The sequence below is a fragment of the Lepidochelys olivacea genome (genome assembly GCF_965140295.1).
Source record: "Lepidochelys olivacea isolate rLepOli2 genome assembly, chromosome: 6".
In the NCBI taxonomy this organism is placed as follows: domain Eukaryota; kingdom Metazoa; phylum Chordata; order Testudines; family Cheloniidae; genus Lepidochelys; species Lepidochelys olivacea.
In genome coordinates this window covers 128,281,914-128,304,489 of record NC_140416.1, presented here as the reverse complement: position 1 = coordinate 128,304,489, position 22,576 = coordinate 128,281,914, and positions in this window count along the sequence as shown.

Below are 22,576 nucleotides of genomic sequence, written 5' to 3'. Positions count from 1 at the left end.
ACACCTGTAGCCATCGGTTTCAACAAGAGCTTTAGAACATTACATTTCATGGAAGAGGTCCACATGAAAAGGCAATAATGACAAAAAGGGAATTTTAAAAAGCCACGTGGCCACGGGTAAATCTTTATGGAGACCTTTGGCATTGGCAATTGCTCTTAGAGAGACAGAGAGCGATATACAGGTTTCTAGTCATTTATTTGGATTTATAGAAATGCTGTTCACTCTTTGGGCCCCATCACCATAAAAATACAACAAAATCCATGCAGACATAACCAAAGTGCAGCAGTGACATCAGGCTCACCTACTACCAGCAAGCCAATCACTTGTAAAGGTCAAATTCCCCTGCCCTAGACTCCTCTCCCACACTCACACCTTCCCTGCCCCACCACTTGGTTTTCAATAGCCTGGGAGACAAGCTGAGCTTTGCAACATGCCCACTATATCAGAAGGTTGAAGCTACTCTAGGCCAATGGAGTAATTGAATTCCAAAGTGGCAGGGCCCTCTCAGAGAAAGCCCAGCCAGCAGGTTAGAGCTTCCATTCAGATTCTCCTCCAGAACATGGAATTTCCATTCTGTGGGACATTTCAAGCGTTCGAGATTTTGTTCCATTCCAAATGGGAATAAATTGTCAATCCTTGGACTTTTCCATGACAAAGAATATTGATTCTAGAACATACCAAAGCATGGCTACTCGCCAGGACCGGATTAACTCTCCCGTGGGCCCAGGGCTTTAGATTTTGTGAAGCCCCTGGGGGTTTGGAGTGGGGGAGTGGGCTCAGTGCTAGGGCAGAGGATTGGGGTGTATGAGGGGGTGCAGCTTCAGCTGGGGGGTGCTTGGGAGGGGCAGGGTTGGGGCAGCGGGTTGGGGTACAGCAGGAGGTTTGGGGTGTGGGCTCTGGGTGGGAGTTTGGGTGCAGGAGGGGGCTCAGGGCTGGGGTAGGGCTGCAGTGGGGGTTGCGGGATGCAGGCTCTGGCCAGGAGGCACTTACCTTGGGCGGCTCCTGGTTGGCGGTGCAGCAGGGCTAAGGCAGGATCCCTGCCTGCCCTGGCTCCATGCTGCTTGTTAGGGGGCTTATTCCTTCACCCACTTACTTCCCTGGTCCTTCTCGCATGAACAGAGAGCAACAATACCTGAAGTCCAAAGGTGCAAACAATTCAATGTTTATTGGGGTGAACTTCCAGCAAGCATGATTCCAGTTTCCTTCGTTAGTGTCCCCCTTCCCAGCTCTGACAACACAGAGCCTTACACCTGTGTCCCTGTTCCCATTCCTACCCTTAGCCAAACATGATTCCAACTTCCTTACTCCCATTCCCATTTCCCCCTTTAGCAAAACATGATTCCAATTTTCTTACCCCCATTCCCTGTTCCCATCTCACACACCCACATCCCCACCCACACCCAGTCACTTCCTCATTGACTACAGATTATATAGTAAAACTTGAGTTCTGCTTAGCTATACCTTAACCAATCATTTTCCTGAAATTTAACTAACCAATCCTAACATATTGTAACATGATTATGGAACCAATTATATCCCACCACCTTAATTAGTTTACACCCAGCAAAATTAATTATACAGCAGACAGGAAGAATCACAGAACCAGAGAGATTATACAGACAAACAATAGCAAAGTGGGAACTATAATGACAAAACAATACAGAAGTGAGGATTTCACATCCCAGCTATGGATAAGTGAGTTCTTGCCAGACAGGATGCTATCAAACTAAGTTTCCTTTTACATTTTCTAGGCACTTCCCTTTCTCTGGAGGTGATAGGAATACAATCCTGTCCTGATAGTGCCTAACAGCCCAATAGCACCTGATTTCAATGTGACTAGTTTGGGATGCGAGGAGGTGACCGGTCGCTTCCCAGCTTATGGCTGCCTCTGCTGCTTAGCCAAAGGCCTTAGCCTAAGAACAGGGCCTCAGACTGTCACAGGGAGAGAAGGCTCTCATCCCGGCAGACAGTGACTTTGATCTTTCTTTTATACCTCTATAACTAGCCAAGTGATAAGAATACACCTAAATTCTTAGAGTATAGGCCTTTACAGACAGGCCTGAATATCTATATCCTAACACTGCTCTTCTCCCCAAGATGGCTGGGCCCCCACTTAGCCCAAGGGCCTGGGCTGCAGCCCCTAAAGCCCCTGTATTAATCCGGCCTCCTGCTCACTAGTCCTTCCTCCTGTGTTGTGTGCTGATAACATATAGCGGGACAGGAACAGAGTTCAGGGGCGGGGCGGGGCGGGGCAGGGCGGAAGGTACAGGGAGCCAGCGATGGGAAAGAGGGAAATGAGGAACTGACAGGCACGGGAGCGGCTGCCATCAAAACCATTTTCTGTCAAAAATGACATTTCCACAAAACGTTCCCAGTTTGACAAAACGTCATTTTCCAACAGAAAAATATTCTGTCAGAAAATGTTTCAGAGACCCACCTTCAGGTGCTATGCACAGACCACACAAACCTTTCATTAAAATAGGCTTTGCACTGATTATTTACACTGGTTAGTCTTGCTTTGGCCTGATCAGACTCCAGGAACTTACCAGCCAACTGTGCATTTCCTGGTATGACTGAAAATGCCTCGTGGGTAGAGCCTATGTGGAGATGCAGCTGTAATCCTGGCCTATTTGGGACTGATCAGCCTGCTACAGCATCGGCTAAGAGAGATGGGTCTTTTAGCTCCAGCAGGAGAGGCTTATATCTTAAGCTCTAGAGGTCCCAGGTTTGATCCCAGGGGTCTGTCGGTATTACTCTGGCTCCTGGCTGGAGAGCCCAAATATGCACCCCCACATGCCCCAATGGCAGAGTTTCATCTCACATAGTTTCTTCCTTATTCATCCACCCTGGGATGAGGTCTGCTGCTCCCGCCATGGAACACGAGGTTTGCCCTCCCCCCCCCCCCCCTAAACTGGAGAGACAGATTTCAAGATGTCTTAGCGTCCAAAGAACTTGTTTAAAGATGCCTGAAATGTCCTGGGTTGTCAGTCAAAACATTCAGGGTTTTTAAAAAAAAAAAATCTACAGAATGCGTGTTCTCGAGGTATTACTCCCCAGTATACAGCATTGTGCCTCCCAAGGCACAGGACTCCTCATGGCGTGTCAGGCAACACCATTGCACCGCAAGTCCACACAGTGAATGACCCAGTCTAGCCTGTGTGAAACCTCTGCTCTGGCTCCTCGTGGGGCAGGGAAACTGAGGAATATGAAAGTAGGTACCTGTCCCTCGACACTCTAGGGCATGAGGGGGGAAGAGACAGAAGTTAGCAATAATGATGCCAACACACAATGTCTCTCTCTCACTCACACACTTTGTTCCCCCTAAAAAAGCTGCTATTAGTTTGGGATTTTGATTTTGAGATCTTGAGACATCTGCCTGGAGGCCTAGCATCTACGTGCTGCTTCCTTTGTGCTCCCTTTCCACCCATTTCCACCCTTTTAAAACAAAGCTTTTTGTTTGTTTATAAAGAAAGAGAGGTGGAGTCACTGCTGGTTCAGACAACTATAAACTGACAGGCAGATTTCCAGCTGCAGCAGAACTGGGTTCTGTTTTTCACACCCCTGCAATTCACAAACCCTTTCCCGATGGTTTTTGTAAGTGGAATAAATCAGTGGAAACTTTTAGCTACTTATATGCAGATGAGTATTTTATGTTTGACTTGTTTATTTACTGCTACTTAATAAGAGTTATTTAGTGTGCATTTATTTAATATATGTATTTACGCTCTTTAGCGTTGGGCTTGTAAAAGAACCATTTTCCCAGGTTCTCCCGAGCTGCTTAAGTCATGAGCTATGAATGACAAGCCAATAAAGAGAGAATCCTCTTCCCTCACTACCCAAATTATACACAGTTGTCTCCATGTCTCACAAGGGAACTCTTACTACCGAATTGTGCAGCTTACTACTTATTCCGTTCTGATTAGCTCTGGAGTGGAGAAACACTTTTGACACGATTGAATGGAACCCATTCTGATCTTTTAACATGGAATGAACTACTTGTCACATGCAGTCTTCAAGGATGGATAACCACTCTGTACTCAAAAAAGGAACAGGATGCTTGACCTCAGCGGATAATGGCATCACCCAAAGCCTGAGCAAGCTCTTACTGAATCTTTAAGCAGTCAAGAACGGTTTGAGTGTTGCTACCAAGAAATTAATGAGTTAGTCACCCTAAGAAAACAAGGGTAATACAGGAACAGGCTTTTAAGGCTCCTGTGGGCAGTTTAGATAAAGCAGAGAATAGACAGCCATGCTTTTGCAGGTATCATGCATTTCTGCCTCGTTGCCCCGCTATTCTCATTTTGACAGCTGGGGTTATGCACTCTCTTCCAGAGAGATGGAGATAGTGAATCTGTAATTTTGGTGACCAGGAGACAACCTGTAACTGAAGCTCATCATGCTACTAAACAGCCCCAGCCAGCAACCTGTGTTCAGCTGCATGTCCAGCCTTCAGGTAGACGGAAAAGCAAACACGGTCTTCAGTGACCACTGGATCAGTCCCTTAATAAGTGTGCCTGGTAACATGCCTTGAAGGTTTCCCAAACTCAGGCTCTGATGAACCATCAGAGGGAACACGTTTGAGAGCCAAAGATTTCCCCACTGAGAACACCCTGGCACATGCTCCCAGTAGTTCAGACCGATGGGAAGAGTGCTCCAGCTGATGGAAACAGTAACAATGGGGAATAGAAATATGACAGTCTCTGAGAGAATTTTTGCTCAGCCTCTCCTCCACAAGCGCATTTTATAAGGGGACATGCCTACCAATTGGCCGAGATAGAAGAATCAACATAGGGCTGAGAACTATAGATTTCCTAAGAGCTCAGACACAAGAGGTTCAGGAAGAACAGTTGTGATCTGATGATTCTAAGAGATGCTGCAAAATACATAAAACATTTAAATTAGAGCATGGTAGGAAGGGGCTCCTTTCCACGGGAAAAACATTCTACAAAAACACATTTTTGTTTTCAATATTTCTTTTTTTTTCAGATTTTAATAAAAAAATCTATTTTTTAAACTTCTTTTTTCAGCTGCAATGTTTTGGTTTTTAGTTACCAAAAGCAAAATAAAAAAAGTATTTTGGGGACAACCCTCCTCAATTGACAAATTTCCATCTTCTCTCAAAACCTTTCCATTTTAAATGAAAAAATTCTATTAAAAAACCCCAGAACATTTTGACAAGCTCTGGTTGAAATGAAGATGACGGTCCCTCAAGCAAAAATGCTTAATAAATAGATAATAATAATACCACCTATCTATTTTTATAACACTTTTCATCAGTAGATCTCAAAGCAGTTCACAAAAAAGGTCAAGATCATTACCCTCATTTTACAGGTGGGAAAACTGAGGCACACAGCAGGAAGTGACTTCTCCAAGGTCACCCAGCAGGCCAGTAGCAGAGCCAGGAATAGCACTCACAGTTAAATGCTACTAAAAATAACTTTTAAAATTTGAAGATTTAATTGAGTTCAACAGAATACTCAATTAAACTGGCAGGCCTGTAGCTCCGGGCAGTGTCTGGTTTGTTTCTATAGACCATCTACCTTTCTGTCTTTATCCTGGGCTATTTATTGTGCAAGCCAATAGAACAGCAGGCACTCCGAAATCAGCTGCAGAGTAACCAGAAGTCCTGGGGATGGGCGAGGTGGCTTTTGCTAACAGAGAAATGTCCCTCAAGAAGAGCATAATGGACCTGTGCAATTCCACGATGGTAGTTCAGTAGAAGTCCATACATGAAAATGCTGCTAATTGGGGAATCCGGGTACTTTGCAGAATTACGATGGGAGAGCTCATCCACGGTGTTCTCTGAACAAAGACTTTCTCCCTTAAGTTTATGAGCTCTTCTCATTTTAGAGAGGTACGAGCAGAGTGCAGTGCCTGCGGAGAACTATACCTGAAACAAGATTAAGCACAAGGCAAGTCCTGTTTTCACAGCACAGTTCAATTGTAGCTGAACATCTACAGTTTGGCACCAATTACTTTTAATTGATCCTATTATTGAGCCTTGAACAGGCCTGACTGTTATAAAAAGCCAGTCAGCTGTGAACCAGCTGAGCGGCGAACAGCAGAGAGGCTAACAGAGGGAGTTTGCCTGGGGAGAGCCCACTGAGGTTGACTTCTTGCTGGCTTCTCTGAGTAGTTACTGCAACTCCTGAGGAAGCTCGTAGAAGGAAGGTAATATGGATGGGGAGTGTTCAGCTGTTGTGACCTGCACTGGATGTCCCATGTTCGCCTTTCTTCCACAGGACAGAAGCAACTTTGTCTGTACAAAGTGCAAGCTGGTTTCCATATTGGAAGAGAAGGTTCAAGGTCTGGAGCAACAGGTATCGACCCTGCGTTGCATAAGAGAAACTGAAGATTTCCTGGACAGATGTCAGAATATGCTTCCACAGACACAACGTTCTGAAGATTCAGAGCAGGCTGCACAGCGGGGACAGGAGGACGGTGAAGAAATTTGGCAGCATGTGACCTCCAGAAGAAGAAAGGGGAGCATCCATGTACCAGCAACACAGATACAGGTAAGCAACCATTTTCATGTTCTCTCCACAGGTACTAATGCGGAAAGTGGACTAGATGATACATCTGAGGGAAGGGAACGGAAGGAGACTCCGTCGATTGGAAGGCATGAGATGCACTGTCCTAGGGATGGGGGTTCCATGACCACCGCTCCCAAGAGAAGGAGGTGGGTGGTGGTGGTCGGGGACTCTCTCCTCAGGGGGACCGAGTCATCTATCTGCCATCCCAACCGGGAAAACTGAGAAGTCTGCTGCTTGCCAGGAGCTAGGATTCACAATGTGACGGAGAGACTGCCGAAACTCATCAAGCCCTCGGATCGCTGCCCCTTCCTGCTTCTCTACATGGGCACCAATGATACTGCCAACAATGACCTTGAGTGGATCACTGTGGACTACGTGGCTCTGGGAAGAAGGATAAAGGAGTTTGAGGCGCAAGTGATATTCTCATCCATCCTCCCCGTGGAAGGAAAAGGCCTGGGTAGAGACTGTTGAATCATGGAAGTCAATGAATGGCTACGCAGGTGGTGTTGGAGAGAAGGCTTTGGATTCTTTGACCATGGGATGGTGTTCCAAGAAGGAGGAGTGCTAGGCAGAGATGGGCTCCACCTAACGAAAAGAGGGAAGAGCATCTTCGCAAGCAGGCTGGCTAACCTAGTGAGGAGGGCTTTAAACTAGGTTCACCGGGGGAAGGAGACCAAAGCCCTGAGATAAGTGGGGACGTGGGATACCGGGAGGAAAAGCATGAGCAGGAGAGCGTGAGAGGGCAGGGCTCCTGCCTCATACTGAGAAAGAGGAACAAGCAGCGAGTTATCTCAAGTGCCTATACACAAATGCAAGAAGCCTGGGAAACAAGCAGGGAGAACTGGAAGTCCTGGCACAGTCAAGGAATTAGGATATGATTGGAATAACAGAGACTTGGTGGGATAACTCACATGACTGGAGTACTGTCATGGATGGATATAAACTGTTCAGGAAGGACAGGCAAGGCAGAAAAGGTGGGGGAGTAGCACTGTACATAAGGGAGCAGTATGACTGCTCAGAGCTCCGGTATGAAACCGCAGAAAAACCTGAGTGTCTCTGGATTAAGTTTAGAAGTGTGAGCAACAAGGGTGATGTTGTGGTGGGAGTCTACTATAGACCACCAGAAAAGGCGGATGAGGTGGACGAGGCTTTCTTCCGGCAACTAATGGAAGTTACTAGATCACAGGCCCTGGTTCTCATGGGAGACTTCAATCACCCTGATATCTTCTAGGAGAGAAATACAGCGGTGCACAGACAATCCAGGAAGTTTTTGGAAAGCGTAGGGGACAATTTCCTGGTGCAAGTGCTGGAGGAACCAACTAGGGATAGAGAACTTCTTGACCTGCTGCTCACAAACCAGGAAGAATTAGTAGAAGCAAAAGAGGATGGGAACCTGGGAGACAGTGACCATGAGATGGTCGAGTTCAGGATCCTGACACAGGGAAGAAAGGAGAGCAGCAGAATACGGACCCTGGATTCAGAAAAGCAGACTTTGACTCCCTCAGGGAACTGATGGGCAGGATCCCCTGGGAGAATAACGTGAGGGGGAAAGGAGTCCAGGAGAGCTGGCTGTATTTTAAAGAATCCCTATTGAGGTTACAGGGACAAACCATCCTGATGTGTAGAAAGAATAGTAAATATGGCAGGCGACCAGCTTGGCTCAACAGTGAAATCCTTGCTGATATTAAACACAAAAAAGAAGCTTACAAGAAGTGGAAGATTGGACAAATGACCAGGGAAGAGTATAAAAATATTGCTCGGGCATGCAGGAGTGAAATCAGGAAGGCCAAATCACACCTGGAGTTGCAGCTAGCAAGAGATGTTAAGAGTAACAAGAAGGGTTTCTTCAGGTATGTTAGCAACAAGAAGAAAGTCAAGGAAAGTGTGGGCCCCTTACTGAATGAGGGAGGCAATCTAGTGGCAGAGGATGTGGAACAAGCTAATGTACTCAATGCTTTTTTTGCCTCTGTCTTCACAAACCAGGTCAGCTCCCAGACTGCTGCGCTGGGCAGCGCAGCATGGGGAGGAGGTGACCAGCCCTCTGTGGAGAAAGAAGTGGTTTGGGACCATTTAGAAAAGCTGAACAAGCACAAGTCCATGGGGCCGGATGTGCTGCATCCGAGAGTGCTTAAGGAGTTGGCGGATGTGATTGCAGAGCCATTGGCCATTATCTTTGAAAACTCATGGCGATCCGGGGAAGTCCCGGACAACTGGAAAAAGGCTAATGTAGTGCCTACCTTTAAAAAAGAGAAGGAGGAGGATCCTGGGAACTACAGGCCAGTCAGCCTCACCTCAGTCCCTGGAAAAATCATGGAGCAGGTCCTCAAGGAATCAATTCTGCAGCAATTGGCAGCCGGTATCAAGTGGAGTGTCCCAAGGGTCGGTCCTCGGGCCGGTTTTGTTCAATATCTTCATAAATGATCTGGAGGATGGTGTGGATTGTACCCTCCGCAAGTTTGCAGATAACACTAAACTAGGAGGAGAGGTAGATACGCTGGAGGGTAGGGATAGGATACAGAAGGACCTAGACAAATTAGAGGATTGGGCCAAAAGAAATCTGATGAGGTTCAACAAAGACAAGTGCAGAGTCCTGCGCTTAGGAAGGAAGAATGCCATGCACCGCTACAGACTAGGGACCGAATGGCTAAGCAGCAGTTCTGCAGAAAAGGACCTAGGGGTTACAGTGGACGAGAAGCTGGATATGATCAGTGTGCCCTTGTTGCCAAGAAGGCCAATGGCATTTTGGGATGTTTAAGTAGGAGCATTGCCAGCAGATTGATGGACGTGATCCTTCCCCTCTATTCAACATTGGTAAGGCCTCATCTGGAAGACTTTGTCCAGTTTTGGGCCCCACACCACAAGAAGGATGTGGAAAAATTGGAAAACGTCCAGCGGAGGGCAACAAAAATTATTAGGGGACTGGAACACATGACTTATGAGGAGAGGCTGAGGGAACTGGGATTGTTTACTCTGCAGAAGAGAAGAATGAGGGGGGATTTGATAGCTGCTTTCAACTACCTGAAAGGGGGTTCCAAAGAGGAGGGTCTAGACTGTTCTCAGTGGTAGCAGATGACAGAACGAAGAGTAATGGTCTCAAGTTGCAGTGGGGGAGGTTTAGGTTGGAGATTAGGAAAAACTTTTTCACTAGGAAGGAGCCTGCCCTGGCCCCAGTGCACGCCACTGCCATCCCGGAGCTGCTTTAGGTAAGCGGCGCCAGGCCGGAGCCCGAACCCCTCCTGCACCCCTCCCCCCAACTCCCTGCCCTGAGCCCCCTGCTGCACCCTGCACCCCAACTCCCTGCCCTACCCTGCACCCCTCATGCACAACTCCCTGCCTTAAGCCCCCGCTGCACCCTGTACCCCCACTCCCTGCCCTGAGCCTCATCGCACCCCGCAACCCTCCTGCACCCCAACCCCCTGCCCTGTGCTCCTTCCTGCAGTCCATACCCCCCTGCACCCCTGCCCTGAGCCCCCTCCTGCAATCTTCACCCCTCCTGCGCCCTAACCCTCTTCCCTGAGCCCCCATACACCCTGTACCCCTCCTCTACCCCAATCCCTTGCCCTGAGCCCATTCCTGCACACCGCACCCTGTCCCACACCCCGCACTCCCTCCCACACCCCAACCCCCTACCCTGGCCCTACATACAATTTCCCCACCCAGATGTGGCCCTCGGCCCAAAAAGTTTGCCCACCGCTGCCCTAGAGTGCGATTAACAGAGAATTTTGTGCGGGTAATAGGTCTGTCTCTTTGGCAGTGTTTTGGTGTCACCCCTTTGAAGTCTGGCTTTTCAGCTGGTGTTGTGTCTTTGACTAGGGTCTACCTCCAGCCTCTCTTACTTTATAAGTGGTCCATGCTGTTCAGGGGTGGTGAGGCTTGTGCCTGTCTCCCTCATTGGCTCATCTGTCTCTGTGGCCAGCTGTCTTCTTCCAGTTCACTGCCCCCTCCTGTAGCAGCTTTTCCCCGTTTAAGCTCCCCTGTATGGTGATGGTGACCGTGAAATACTCGGGGAGATTAGAGAGGCTACAAAAACAGAAAACTCAATAATAATGTGGAATTTCAACAATCCCCACACTGACTGTAACATGTCACCTCAGGAGAGGGTGCAGAGATAAAGTTTCTTGGCATCACTGATGATACTTTTTGGAGCAGCTAGACCTGGAACGCACAAGGGGAGAGGCAGTTCTTGATTTAGTCCTAAATGTAGCACAGAATCTGGTCCAAGAGGGGAATACAACTGAACTGCTCAGTCACAGCAAACATAACATAATTAAATTTAACATCCTTGTGGAGGGAAAAATGCCAAATAAACCCACCACAGTAGCATTTAACTTCAAAAAAGGGGAACCCCACAAAAAGGAGGCGGCTCGTTAATGGAAATTAAAAGGAGCCGTCACAAGAGTGGACTGCCTGCTGGTTAAAAATACGAATTCAAATTGTACTGAGGAAAATAGAAAGGAGCATAAGGTTTGGGAAGCCAAGCATAAAAGTATAATTAGGCAGGCCAAAATAAATAAACAAACAAACAAACCGAAGAGCAACTAGCAAAAGACAAAAACTAGCAGCCATTTTTTAAAGTACATCTGAAGCATGAAGCCTGCCAAAGGATCAGTATGGTCACTGGACGATCAAGATGCTAAAATAGGAGTCAAGGAAGACAAGCTGTTGCAGAGATGCTAAAGGAATTCTTTGCATTGTCTTCACTGCAGAGGACAGGGAGGGAGATTCCCAAACCCAAGCCATTCTTTTTAGATGACAAAACTAAGAAATTGCCCCACGTTGAGGTGTTCCTAGATGTGGGTTTGGAATAAATTGGGAAATTAAACAGTAATTAATCCCCAGGACCAGATGGTATTCACCCAAGAGTTCTGCAGGGACTCAAATACAAAATTGAAAAACTATTAATTGTGGTATATAGCCTATTGCTTAAATCAGCCTCTGCTAATGTGAAATAGATTTTTTATAAAAGGCTCCAGAGGCGATCATAGCAATTATAGACCAGTAAGCGTAAATTCAGAAGCAGGCAAACTGGTTGCAACTACAGTAAAAAACGGAATGATCAGACACAGCAATGAATTTGTAAAGGGAAATATCGCCTCTATTAGAATTCTTTGAAGGGGGTCAGTCAACTTGTGGAAAAGTAGGAGCCAGTGGATATACTGTACTTGGACTTTCATAAAGCCTTGGACAGGTCCCTCATCAAGAGTTCTTAAGCAAAGTAAGCAGTCATGGGATAAGAGGGAAGGTCCTCTTCTGGATCAGTAACTGGTTAAAAGACAGGGAACAAAGGGTAGGAATAAATGGTCAGTTTTCACAGTGGACAGATAAGTGTGTGTGTAGGGGGGAATGACGGAATGCATCCCTATATTCACACTGAATACACTAATATAATAATCTTTGTATAAGGCATGCATCATGAGGTATCCTTTGAAAACACAACATGCTGATCAGTAATATCATGGTTAAATGCATGTAGCAACATGAATTGTAAAGTTATGAACATAAGCTGAAATTATGGTGGGACTGTATCTCCCAGATAAGTCTGGGGAGCAGCTAAACCAGTTTCTCAAAGACAAAGGGAAAGCGGAACAGTTGCCAACAAAGCTGATGGGCCATCACCTATCATGTGGCCTTTCTTTGGCAAGAAATGGGGGCGAAAACAAATTGATCCGCATTTTAAGAGAAATAGCCTGATGTCTCCTTGCTCCAACAGACCCCCTATCTCTTGGTTCTCAGCTAGAAATGCTTTTCAAAGAGGGACTGAAATGTTAAAAGGGAAGGGCAAATAACCCAAGATACCTCTCTTCGCTCTCCCTGTCCACCTCACTCTTTGCACCTGAAAAGACAAAAGCAGCAATTGTTTGACTCGGTAGCAGGGGTCCTGAGAGGTCTGTGTTTGCTTGGTCAGCTGATACCTAGTGTTACCATTCTAAGAAGGCCTACTTTGGTTCGTAGCCTTCTTTGGTTCATACTTTTTTCACGCTTAAGGCTCCAGCAAGGCCTACACGGACTAGCACCGCTGGGTCATGAGACTTCTGGCAAAATTTACTCTTCATGGAAAGGAATTATGTAGTTCAAAACAGGGGGCATATCCTAATTCTCCACAGGGGCTGGGAAGGCTCCTTTATAGCACCTTTATTTGCACCCACTCAGAACCAGACACAATCTGGCCAATAATTATCTCCATGTTTCATTTCTCATGACAAGAGTCATTGACAAAAAGAAAACAAGGGCTAAGCCTAACTTTTGCTGGCATAAGGGACAGAGTGCCCTAGTAAGCCTGTCTTTTGATTTGCTTCATTGACTGATTATCTAATTAGTTCCCATCTCTTTAAAATTGTTTTCTCAGAATCTTATTTTGGGGCAGTAACAAATCCATATCCTGAATCTCCTGAGGCTTCTTTAGCTAACTGTAATGTACAGCTATCCTTATATTTATATAAAGAGAGAGTACTGATATATAAAGATAGCCAAAGTACTTTTCTCCTTCGTTTTTCATTTTTCTCTCTCTTCTCCATTGATTGTATATCCATTTCTTTCAAATTGACACACATTGATTTCCTTCTCCATTTATAAATTGTACTCAAGCCAACTTTGGCTTCATTTAATATACTTCCTTCTTTGTGCCTCAGTTTTATTATTAAGGTTAGCAGTATTATGCACTGCTCTGGGAATATTGGTTGCTAGCTACTAGGGAAGAACCAGCAAAAGAAATAACAGGCATTGCAAAACAGGATCCTGCTGGTGATATGGATTCATTTCATTTTAAAAGGAAAGCACTGTACGTAGAAACAAAAGTGAAGTGAAAAGAGAAAAGATAAATACAAGAAAGATTAAAACATCGCTTCATTGTATGGATTTGTATTAAATCCATAGTAAGCTTAAAACAAAATACTAGGATGAAATATTTGTTGAGCTCCTTATGGTTAAAAAGGGATTGAATAAAGATCTAGTGCTTTCCAACGCCTTCAGGCACAGAAATCCGAAACATCCAAAGTATCACATTACAAAAGACCTCATTAAAATTAAAATGGAATAAACAGAATCACCAGCACAGGACCCCAGAGGTTTGATTGCTTACTACAAAAGGTATAAGTGCAAAAAGAAGCATTAAGAAAACACAGCTACACAGTATTTATCAATGTCAGAGTTTCGCCATCAGTACGATTCGATTTTGTATCTTCAGCCCTTACAGCTTCACTGTCAGATTCTCTTTTCCCATTTCACTACTCTTCCATAATATCCACCACAGAAGAGTCCAGCTCACACTGTCAAAGGGAGTATGTTCCAGTGAAAGAACCATGTAATGACACATAGCGGGTTGATGAACTGCATTGCTTTCCTATTCATTGCCAAATGCAACTCCAAGCATTTGTTTTTCCCTGTAATGATTTTGGCATGGAGTATGCCAGTGACTGCATCACTCCTCATACTATACCATGGCATTCAAGATTAGTGGGAACAACTGAGGCTGCCAATACAACATTCTAGGTAGGAGGCCCTCAGCTATGGAACTTGCTTCCCTTTTTGGACGGACCAAGTCCTAAATCTACATTGCCTTTCAGGACATGCCCCAAAGACTTTCACCACATCTTTTCTGTACACAGTGGGAGCTTTGAGTGGGAAGGGTCATAATTTGGGGAAGCTGGGGTGTGTTTTAGTCTTTTTATGTCAAAGCAGATTTGTAAAACATGTTTTCAGTGTTAATTGTTTGTGACCATAGCTTTGCAAGGCAGGTGCATATTCACTGAAAATAATAAATTGAATAAATCAAAGTACGAAATAAACTTTGTTCATCAAACTTTTAAACAGAGTGGCAAATCGAACAGCCAATCAGTCACCTTGATCCAACCTGACACCAGCTGCACTAAAAACCCATGTCCTAGGCATGTTTACTGGCATCACAACCATTTGCTTTCAGTCACAAAAACTGAAGATTTACAGTTGAGACACATGGGCCCTCAGTTTGAAAGGCCTTTACATCACAGCAATGAAGGGCTGGAAGAGACCAACGTAGAGATATGTGCTTACATTTCTATGTCAAGGTTTTGTATGTGCAAAAGCTAAGGTTTTTCATTCAAGCTTTGGTCAGTAGTTAGATGTCTAACGACTCACCCAACTGGGCTAATGAGTCTCTCGGATGCCAGAGGGAGACCCCTGCGAAATCCAAGGTAACTCTATTCACCACAGTAGGCTACTCGGAAGCAGTTTCATTAACCTCAGTGCAGACCCACTCCAGTAGTAAGAGTGGTTCCCTATTCTCCACACAATTAGCCCCAGACCAAATGTGCACGGATATGACCTTCTGCATGGCTCAGCTCCACAGCTCAAATCTCTGTCCAAAGCGATCTCAGAATTTCATCTTACCAGACCTCTAACTTGCTGCTGTTTTCCCTCAGTGGCAAGGACACCTGGAAGACATTCATATCCATGGCCGGGCGCCTGACGGAGCTTTGAGCTACCAGTTAGAGATAAAGATGTTTAGGAATCCCCCCCTCAAGTATTTTATTGGGCATAGGACTATAGCAAAGGAATGGTCATCCCTGTTACTGTCTCTCTATGGAGCCATGTCACACTTTAGCCAGGGTTCCCACTCCTAAGATTGGGGGCCCCATCCAAAGCTTAATGAAAACAATGAAAAGACCCTGCAGAGTCCATGTGCCTCTGTCACATTTTCATTATCGTGGTATGGGGGGTGCCATGCATGTGTTTGCACAGCACCATTCCCTGGACCATTCCCAGCCCCGATGCTGTCAGACTCCCAATTCTGGGAACAGAGGCCTCCGCAGAGAGAGGAAATAGAGGCTACTTACTGGAAACTAGAGTACTGCAAGGATGTGACCTTGCACAGTCATACTATGTGCCCTGCTTCACCTCTTTCTAGATTCCTCTCAAATCCGCTAGGGTAGTGAAATTCTGTGGAAGGAAACAAAGCACCCGGGGTCAGGGAGGTCTGCTCATCCCTGGTATAATCTGCATCCTTGAACATCCAACCTCATCAAGAGAAGCTTCTGGGGGCATCCAAAGGGCACTGAATCTAGTGAGGGGAGGGCTTCGCAGTGCTAGGAATGCTGCTCAGTAGCATGAATATGCATACACAGCATCATCACAGAATGCCAGCAACCTCTCTCTGCACATGGTAGTCCATCTAGTCACAGACGGATCCATGGCCATATACACACACACATGCGAGAGACGCACACACTGCACCTACAGGGAGATGAGAGCTTACCAAACACACTTTATTTTCATTATTAACAAAATGCTCAACAAAGCATAGGAGCCTCTGGTGAATTTTAAAGGTCATTCTTTCTGGTGGAAAACAGTCTACGACATTGCATTTATTACAATGTGTCTCTCTCTTGTTATTATTATTTTAACAAGGAATTCTCATATCCCGGAAAGCATGAAAAAATGACCTAGGGCTTAAATTTAAAATAACTACGATTACAGTTTTTTCATTTGTTTTCTTTTATAGGGAATTTGAAAAGATGACTCCAGGCTGATTTATGTATTTAATTTCTATTTAATTTGTAAAGTATTTTTCTTGTCCTAATATAACATTAAGAAACAAAAAGGTTTTGGATAGCATATGCATAGCTGTCTGCAGTCTCATAGGTATTTTATAGCACAATGCATTGCTCCTTCAATTACATTTAATAGGCTTTGACTTTTAGAACGGAAATCAAAGAAAGGCTTAGAATAGATTTTTTTAAAAATATTAGAATTTTAAGAGCATCTCTGTTGTCCAAAAGGGATATGCATACGATGCTGGATAAAGTACAATTGATGATCTTGAACTCCTTGTGGTTGGCACACTGGGAAGTCACCCATTAGTACCAATACAATTTGTATTCAAAGACCAAATTGGAAAAATCTTAACTTCCAATGACAAAAGAGTCACTGTTTAGGTGTCAAGAAACATTGGGCTGGAGTCTTGGCTTCAGTGAAGCCCCTTTGTGCTGCCAAGCTGCTGCATATGGGATGATTTAGTTGGGCGATTGGTCCTGCTTTGAGCAGAGGGTTGGACTAGATGACCTTCTGAGGTCCCTTCCAACCCTGATGTTCTAGGATTCTATGATATCCAGCTTAGCTGACTACCTGGCAATTCTCCCCATGACGGTGGAATCCCCAAGTGGCCAAGCAATGTCCCAGCACCTCTGCACTCTCTAAAACAGGGGAAAAGAGGTGTGGCAAGAGTGTTGCTATGCTCCATCTATTCCCGGCTGCTGGAACAACTTCCTTGGGGCCAGAGGCACCTGGGCACAAGCCATAGCAGTCTAGACATGGCTCTAACTTCGCAAAGGGCTGAACCGTAAGTCACCTTTACCCCCTTGCCTGGTCCTGCATCAAGCTCTGCTTAGCCAGATAACAGGATCTGGTCTATTTTGTGGCTCTGGCCTCCTTATGCATGGTACATCATCCCTTTGAGTCTAGCATGAGCAATGGACTATGGTATGAATAGAGAAAGTCCCTCCCAAAGATGGCAAGGTACATTGATGGAGTGGTAGGGGCCAGTTTTAACCGCTGCAGTCACTGATCTGTTCTGTGGGTAGAGAGAGGACTACAGGGCTCAGGACTGCGAAATGCCCACTAAATCAGCTAAACAATATCAGAAACCTGGGAGCAGGGATCCAGGGAATACAGAAGGTGAAGACAGGAACGCCTCCTGGAAAAGGCATGACACCTGAAGTCAGCAGTCCACACCAGGGCTAGGTCAGTCCAGCACATCACCATTCTCTTCAACAAGTAATATTCTGTCCATGCTATGCTAGCTCCCTTTTGTGCATGTGATGTGCAGTTCAAATATGTTCAGTGCTGCTAACAGCAATGCAGCACAAAATAAACTTGCTGAGACCTAAAACATTCTCTATTACCTACACATTGCATGTATCCTTTCAGCCTTCATAAAACAATGTTTGGAATGAGTAGATGTGAGTGCTTCGTTTATTTCACGGCTTATATTCCGAAGATATAAATGTAAAGAGATTGCCTGGGCCACTTCATCCAAACCACTGATTCCTTTCCAGTTTGAATCTGCTAATGGACAATTCACCACTCACAAGTCTGACTGACTGGTTTGTTAGACCAATCTCCCGACATGGTAACATGTAAATGTAAGTGGCATAAATGGCTTCTGAGAAAATAGGGGCAGTTAATTGCAGGTGCATCAACTGAGATTTTTGGGGGGGGGGCAACTTTAACCGTAATTCCAAGGACTACCTAGGCACCTGAAAACTCTAGGGTGTTTTTGTTTGTTTGTTTGTTTTCCAGATAACTTAGAAATTAGCGGATTGGAGCACTGTATCTAATTGCAAGAGAGAGAGAGGATTTAATAAATATTACACCCACTTAGCTCTAATATTAACATGTTCCTACATCTTGTGTAAAGTCACTTAAGTAATACTGGTTAGATTTAAGATTTTAATGTATATTCTTTGTTACTACCTCTTGAATACAACAAGTGAAACAATTGTAGAAAAATCTAAATGACGTTCTATCACTTTTTTGCAGTTCGCCAAGCTTGGAATAGATCATTTAACTGTGGAAACATCCCGCTAGGGCAAGACCCCTAGAGGTCTAGAGGTGTTACCTCACTACAGATAATAGACTAGAAACTAACCTTAAACAAGAGTGAAGCTGACACTTCCAAGTCACTTTCACAGTATTGCCAATCCCAAATGTTCAAAAATCATGAATCAGGCTCACCAAAAACCATGAGATTGGCTTTAAAATCATGAGATTATGTAAAAACAACAGACGTTGGGGTCTTTTTATTTGCCTTCTGCTTTTTGAAGCTTTGGGGTGCACTCGGGTCACATTTTGAAGCTTTTTCCACAGCCATGAGGACAAGAAACTTCATTTTTCTTTAAGAATGAAGGCTGAAAACATCACATCTCCACTTGACCCCAGGAGCTGGGGCTTTAAGGAAAACAATCATCATGCGACTCATGACAAAATCGTGAGAGTTGGCTTTTGCTTCTGTTTAAAGGCTAGTCACTTTCCTGAAGCCTCTTAAACACAACCCTACAGCGACTGAGTTTCAGTTCTCACAGGAGAATATTTAAAACCAAACATCAAGAAAATTCTATATTTTAAAGTTAATTTAACCACCAGCCCTTTCTGATCTTAATCACCCTGCCTCTGTTTGTAAACAAAATACTGTCTCTCTGCCCCGGGGCACCTCTCCTCTGCACAACTTACATTTCACAATAATACTGTGCTGTAGTTAAGAGCTCCACCTGGGAGCTCCCACATCTCCTGTGGGGAGCTTCTGCCCTCCCCTGCCCCCCAGACTCCAATTGGTGTCCTTCATTAATTGAAGACCAAAGTAGCATGTGGACAGCTGGGAGTTGACAGTTCAATACAATTATATATCACTCTTCACCAGGTTGCATTAAGAGTTATATGTCCCCTCAGATTCATGCCAGGATTATTGCCTTTGCAAAAACTCAAGAGTGAAGTCTATGGGGAAAAAAAGAGTTGAGTTTAAATGATTTGGAAAGTGTGAATCCTTACACACACTGGAGCTGAGACAAGCTCACAGCAACGGTAAGTATTTTTTACCCACACAGCTTCCTCCCCAGTTTGAATATCACTATATATTTCCACATAGCATCTGAAAGAAGAGTCACCTACTCTAAGAATTACGTGCCAGCTTCCCAATGTTACGTTGGTCATCTGAAGTCAATGCACAAAGTTTCAAAAGATATCCCAGAGCCATGACCTAACAGTGTACACAGGAGTAGGATACTCTTCAACCTAAAGTAAAAGCTTGTCATTTTAACAGGGTTTACAACATACCCCGGGGTTCAAAAGTTAAAGTCAAACCTGGTTCAAGACTCAGCTCCCACTTAGCCAAAACCAAAGTTTGAGGCTCACAGGGATGACAGGAAGGGGTATTTCAAGGATTGGCCCTCTTGATTTTCAAATGACAAAGGGAACTTCTGGTTCAGGGCTTCTCCATTAAGGGCTGTATTCACTTGCTAATAGTTTGTCAAAAGTACAAGTATCTTAAAACAAGCACTCAACTGGAATGAAAACTCTCCCAAACGTTCTGGAACAAATATGAATATCTCCGTGTTCATTCCATGAGTTGAATGGTAACATAACCCTTCTGACAGGTATTGATGGCAGCAAAAAGGCCGGGTGTGGGGGAGATACAAAAATGCATTTGGAAAAAACAGCAATTAATACATCAACAAATTCTATGAGGTAAGACTCTCACTCCTCAGGGGGCCATAACCATAGTCCCAACCTCAGTCCTCGTGGCCACAATGAGTGCCTGGTGCATTCTAGCTTCTACTTCCTTCCCCAGCTTCCCATTCCATTCACTATCCTGGATCAGAGGACTCCAAGAATACTGGCAGGCCAGGGCTGCTCTGGAGGCTCTAACCCCTGAGCCAGCTGGAGTGATTTCAGCTTTAATTTCTGGGTAGAGGGGCTGGCGCCCTGCCCCTTAGGTAGCTATTGCTCGGTCTGCAGCTTCAGCCCAAACTGCCTCAGCACGGCTCCAGATGCCACCACTCTGCATCCTCCCAACCGCTGCTCTGTGCTGCCTGATGGCTCACAGCTGCTGCCACCCTCTGTGCCAACCATCACCTCCAACCATCCTCTGTTCTGCACTGTCCACGCTTCTGCAACGCTCTCAGCTCTTTAGAGAGGGACCAGTGGTATCTAGTCCCCTTATAGAGTCCTCACCACCAGGAAGATACCCTCAGCAGAAGGCAGGAACCTTTGGTTGTTTTTTTTTTCTTTCCCATCTCTCCTGCTCCTTCAGCTCTGTCCAGGGCTCCTTATCGAACTGGATCTGGAAGCAGGCATAGTCACAGTGACCCCACCCAGAGCTGATGTTCGTGCCAAGTCCTTGTACTTCTCTTGCACTTCCTTTTATTGCTCCGAAATTCAAAACTGAATTGAATTTTAACCAAAATGTCCCAAACCCAATACCTCAAAATGCCACATAAAACTGAAATGCAAATGAGGTCTGGCCCATTCAGGCAATTCTCTTCACTCTCCAAGAGCTGCTGGCAGAGAGCTCCTTTCCCCAGGAAGCCCCTGCCCACCTGAAGTTTCTTAAGCAGCTCTGGGCCACACTTATCCCATTCCACCAACAGTGGTGAGCACTTTACTCTCTTAGGGTGCATCTACACTGCAATTAAACACCCCTGGCTGGCCCATGCCAGCTGATTTGAGCTTGCAGGGTCAGACTAATGAGCTGTTTAATAGCAACATAGATGTCTGGAGCCCGGGCTCTAGGACCCTGCACGTGAAAGGGTCCTGTTGTTCAGGCTATAGCCCAAGCCAGAACATCTAGACCACAATTAAACAGCTCTGCAACCTGAACCCCTCAAGCCAGAGGCAGCTGGCAGGAGCCAGCTGCAGGTGTCTAATTGCAGTGTAATACCCTAGGGCTTCAGGCCACAGGGCTACATTAAGGACAAGTTTTTCTAGAGATGTTGAAGTAAACTCTGGGCATTAGTCACTAGTGAAAATATATACGAGGAAATAGATTAAAAATAAGTACAAATGCTGAAAAACCTGAGAACTCAGATGCACAGGTGGGCAAAGGCAGGATCTAAGACCATCTCTAATTAAATTTCCTGTCTGTCTTCTGCAAAAGCCCAGTTGACTTCTGTTACTTTTGGTGGACATGTGCTGTACGTCTTGGCATCAGACGCCATTCAGAAGTGCTGAAAATCAGAAGAGAAGGATCAGGTTCAGACCTGGGTCAGTGTAATTTTGTCTGCACTGTGGACGACAGACGTCTTTTCCTGCTTAGGTGTCACAGCATAAAAACAATATTCAGATAAGAGAGAAAGCAGATGAATAGATTTCACAAAATGCAAAGTAGGTTAGAACTGCAGTTCAATAAAAACTCAGACACTTTAGGGTCATCCCTTTGGTGAAGACTCTGAAGATATTAGATATGCTGTGATTCCTCTCTCCAATTTAAGTATGTCCATCAGTAGCAAGAGATAATATAAATTTTGCATCCACTTTTGCTCTTAAATATGCATTAATATGCTAATGAGGGGAAAGAAAACCTGCATTTATATGTCATGCAAGTTATATTGTCACACAAATATTTTGTGCCCCAGAGATAGGAAACTACTGTGTTACACTCCAGTTTCTAGGAGACCCGTACAGCTAAGTGTTAAGACATGCTTCATTATTCAGTGCTATTTGTTTCATTCTTTGCTTTTTTCAAAAACAATTACTGATCACCCAGAGTAAAAGAATCCCAAGGAGAGGAAATTGGCATCTTCCATAAACTCTGGAGAGCAGTTACTCATATTTAAAATATAGTCAGCTGTAGGCTACAGTATGTTGCAAAAACAAATCAGCACTAAAAGTGTCTCTGGTAATTCAAATGATATGTTTTGAATTGGATCTCTGCTCCACTGCATATTTATATACTGCGTGCCGTAAGTGTAGCGCACACATGTCAACTATCTGAAGAAAGCATTTGTTTGAAGCTGTTTGGCTTCTTGTATCATTTAAGAGGCCTCTGCATTGTCATTTATCATACAAATCAATCTAACATGGATGCCACCAGATTTTCCTCCTAACTGTCATTTCTCTGTTTTGTATTCTCTGACTGAGAGCATTCTGGGACACTGCGGTGTCAGGAAAATTTGACAACAAAGCATGAAAATTATTTCTCCTTTAGAAAATGCAGATGGCTCAGAAAGACAAAGTACAACTCAGCAAAAAACAATCTTAAAGGTAGGTTAGAACCAAAGCTGTTTTTTTTTCCCTGACAGTACTTTCTTTGATCAGCTTGATTAAATCAGTTCAGCTGGAGTCTACACCTCTCCCTCTATGCACTTTTCGTTCTCTCTCACTTGCTCTTTTTTTGCCCATACAAGCAAGTAAAAATTAGGGCAGATTTTCCTTGTCGATAACGATAATCACACAAAAGCTGTGCTTCTCGAATTGCTTTGCAGTCTTACCCTGAATTCTGGATAGAGGCACTTAGAGGATATTGCTCGGAACAGTTTTTGATGACCTGGATGCCTAATTTTAAGCACAAAACTCCATTC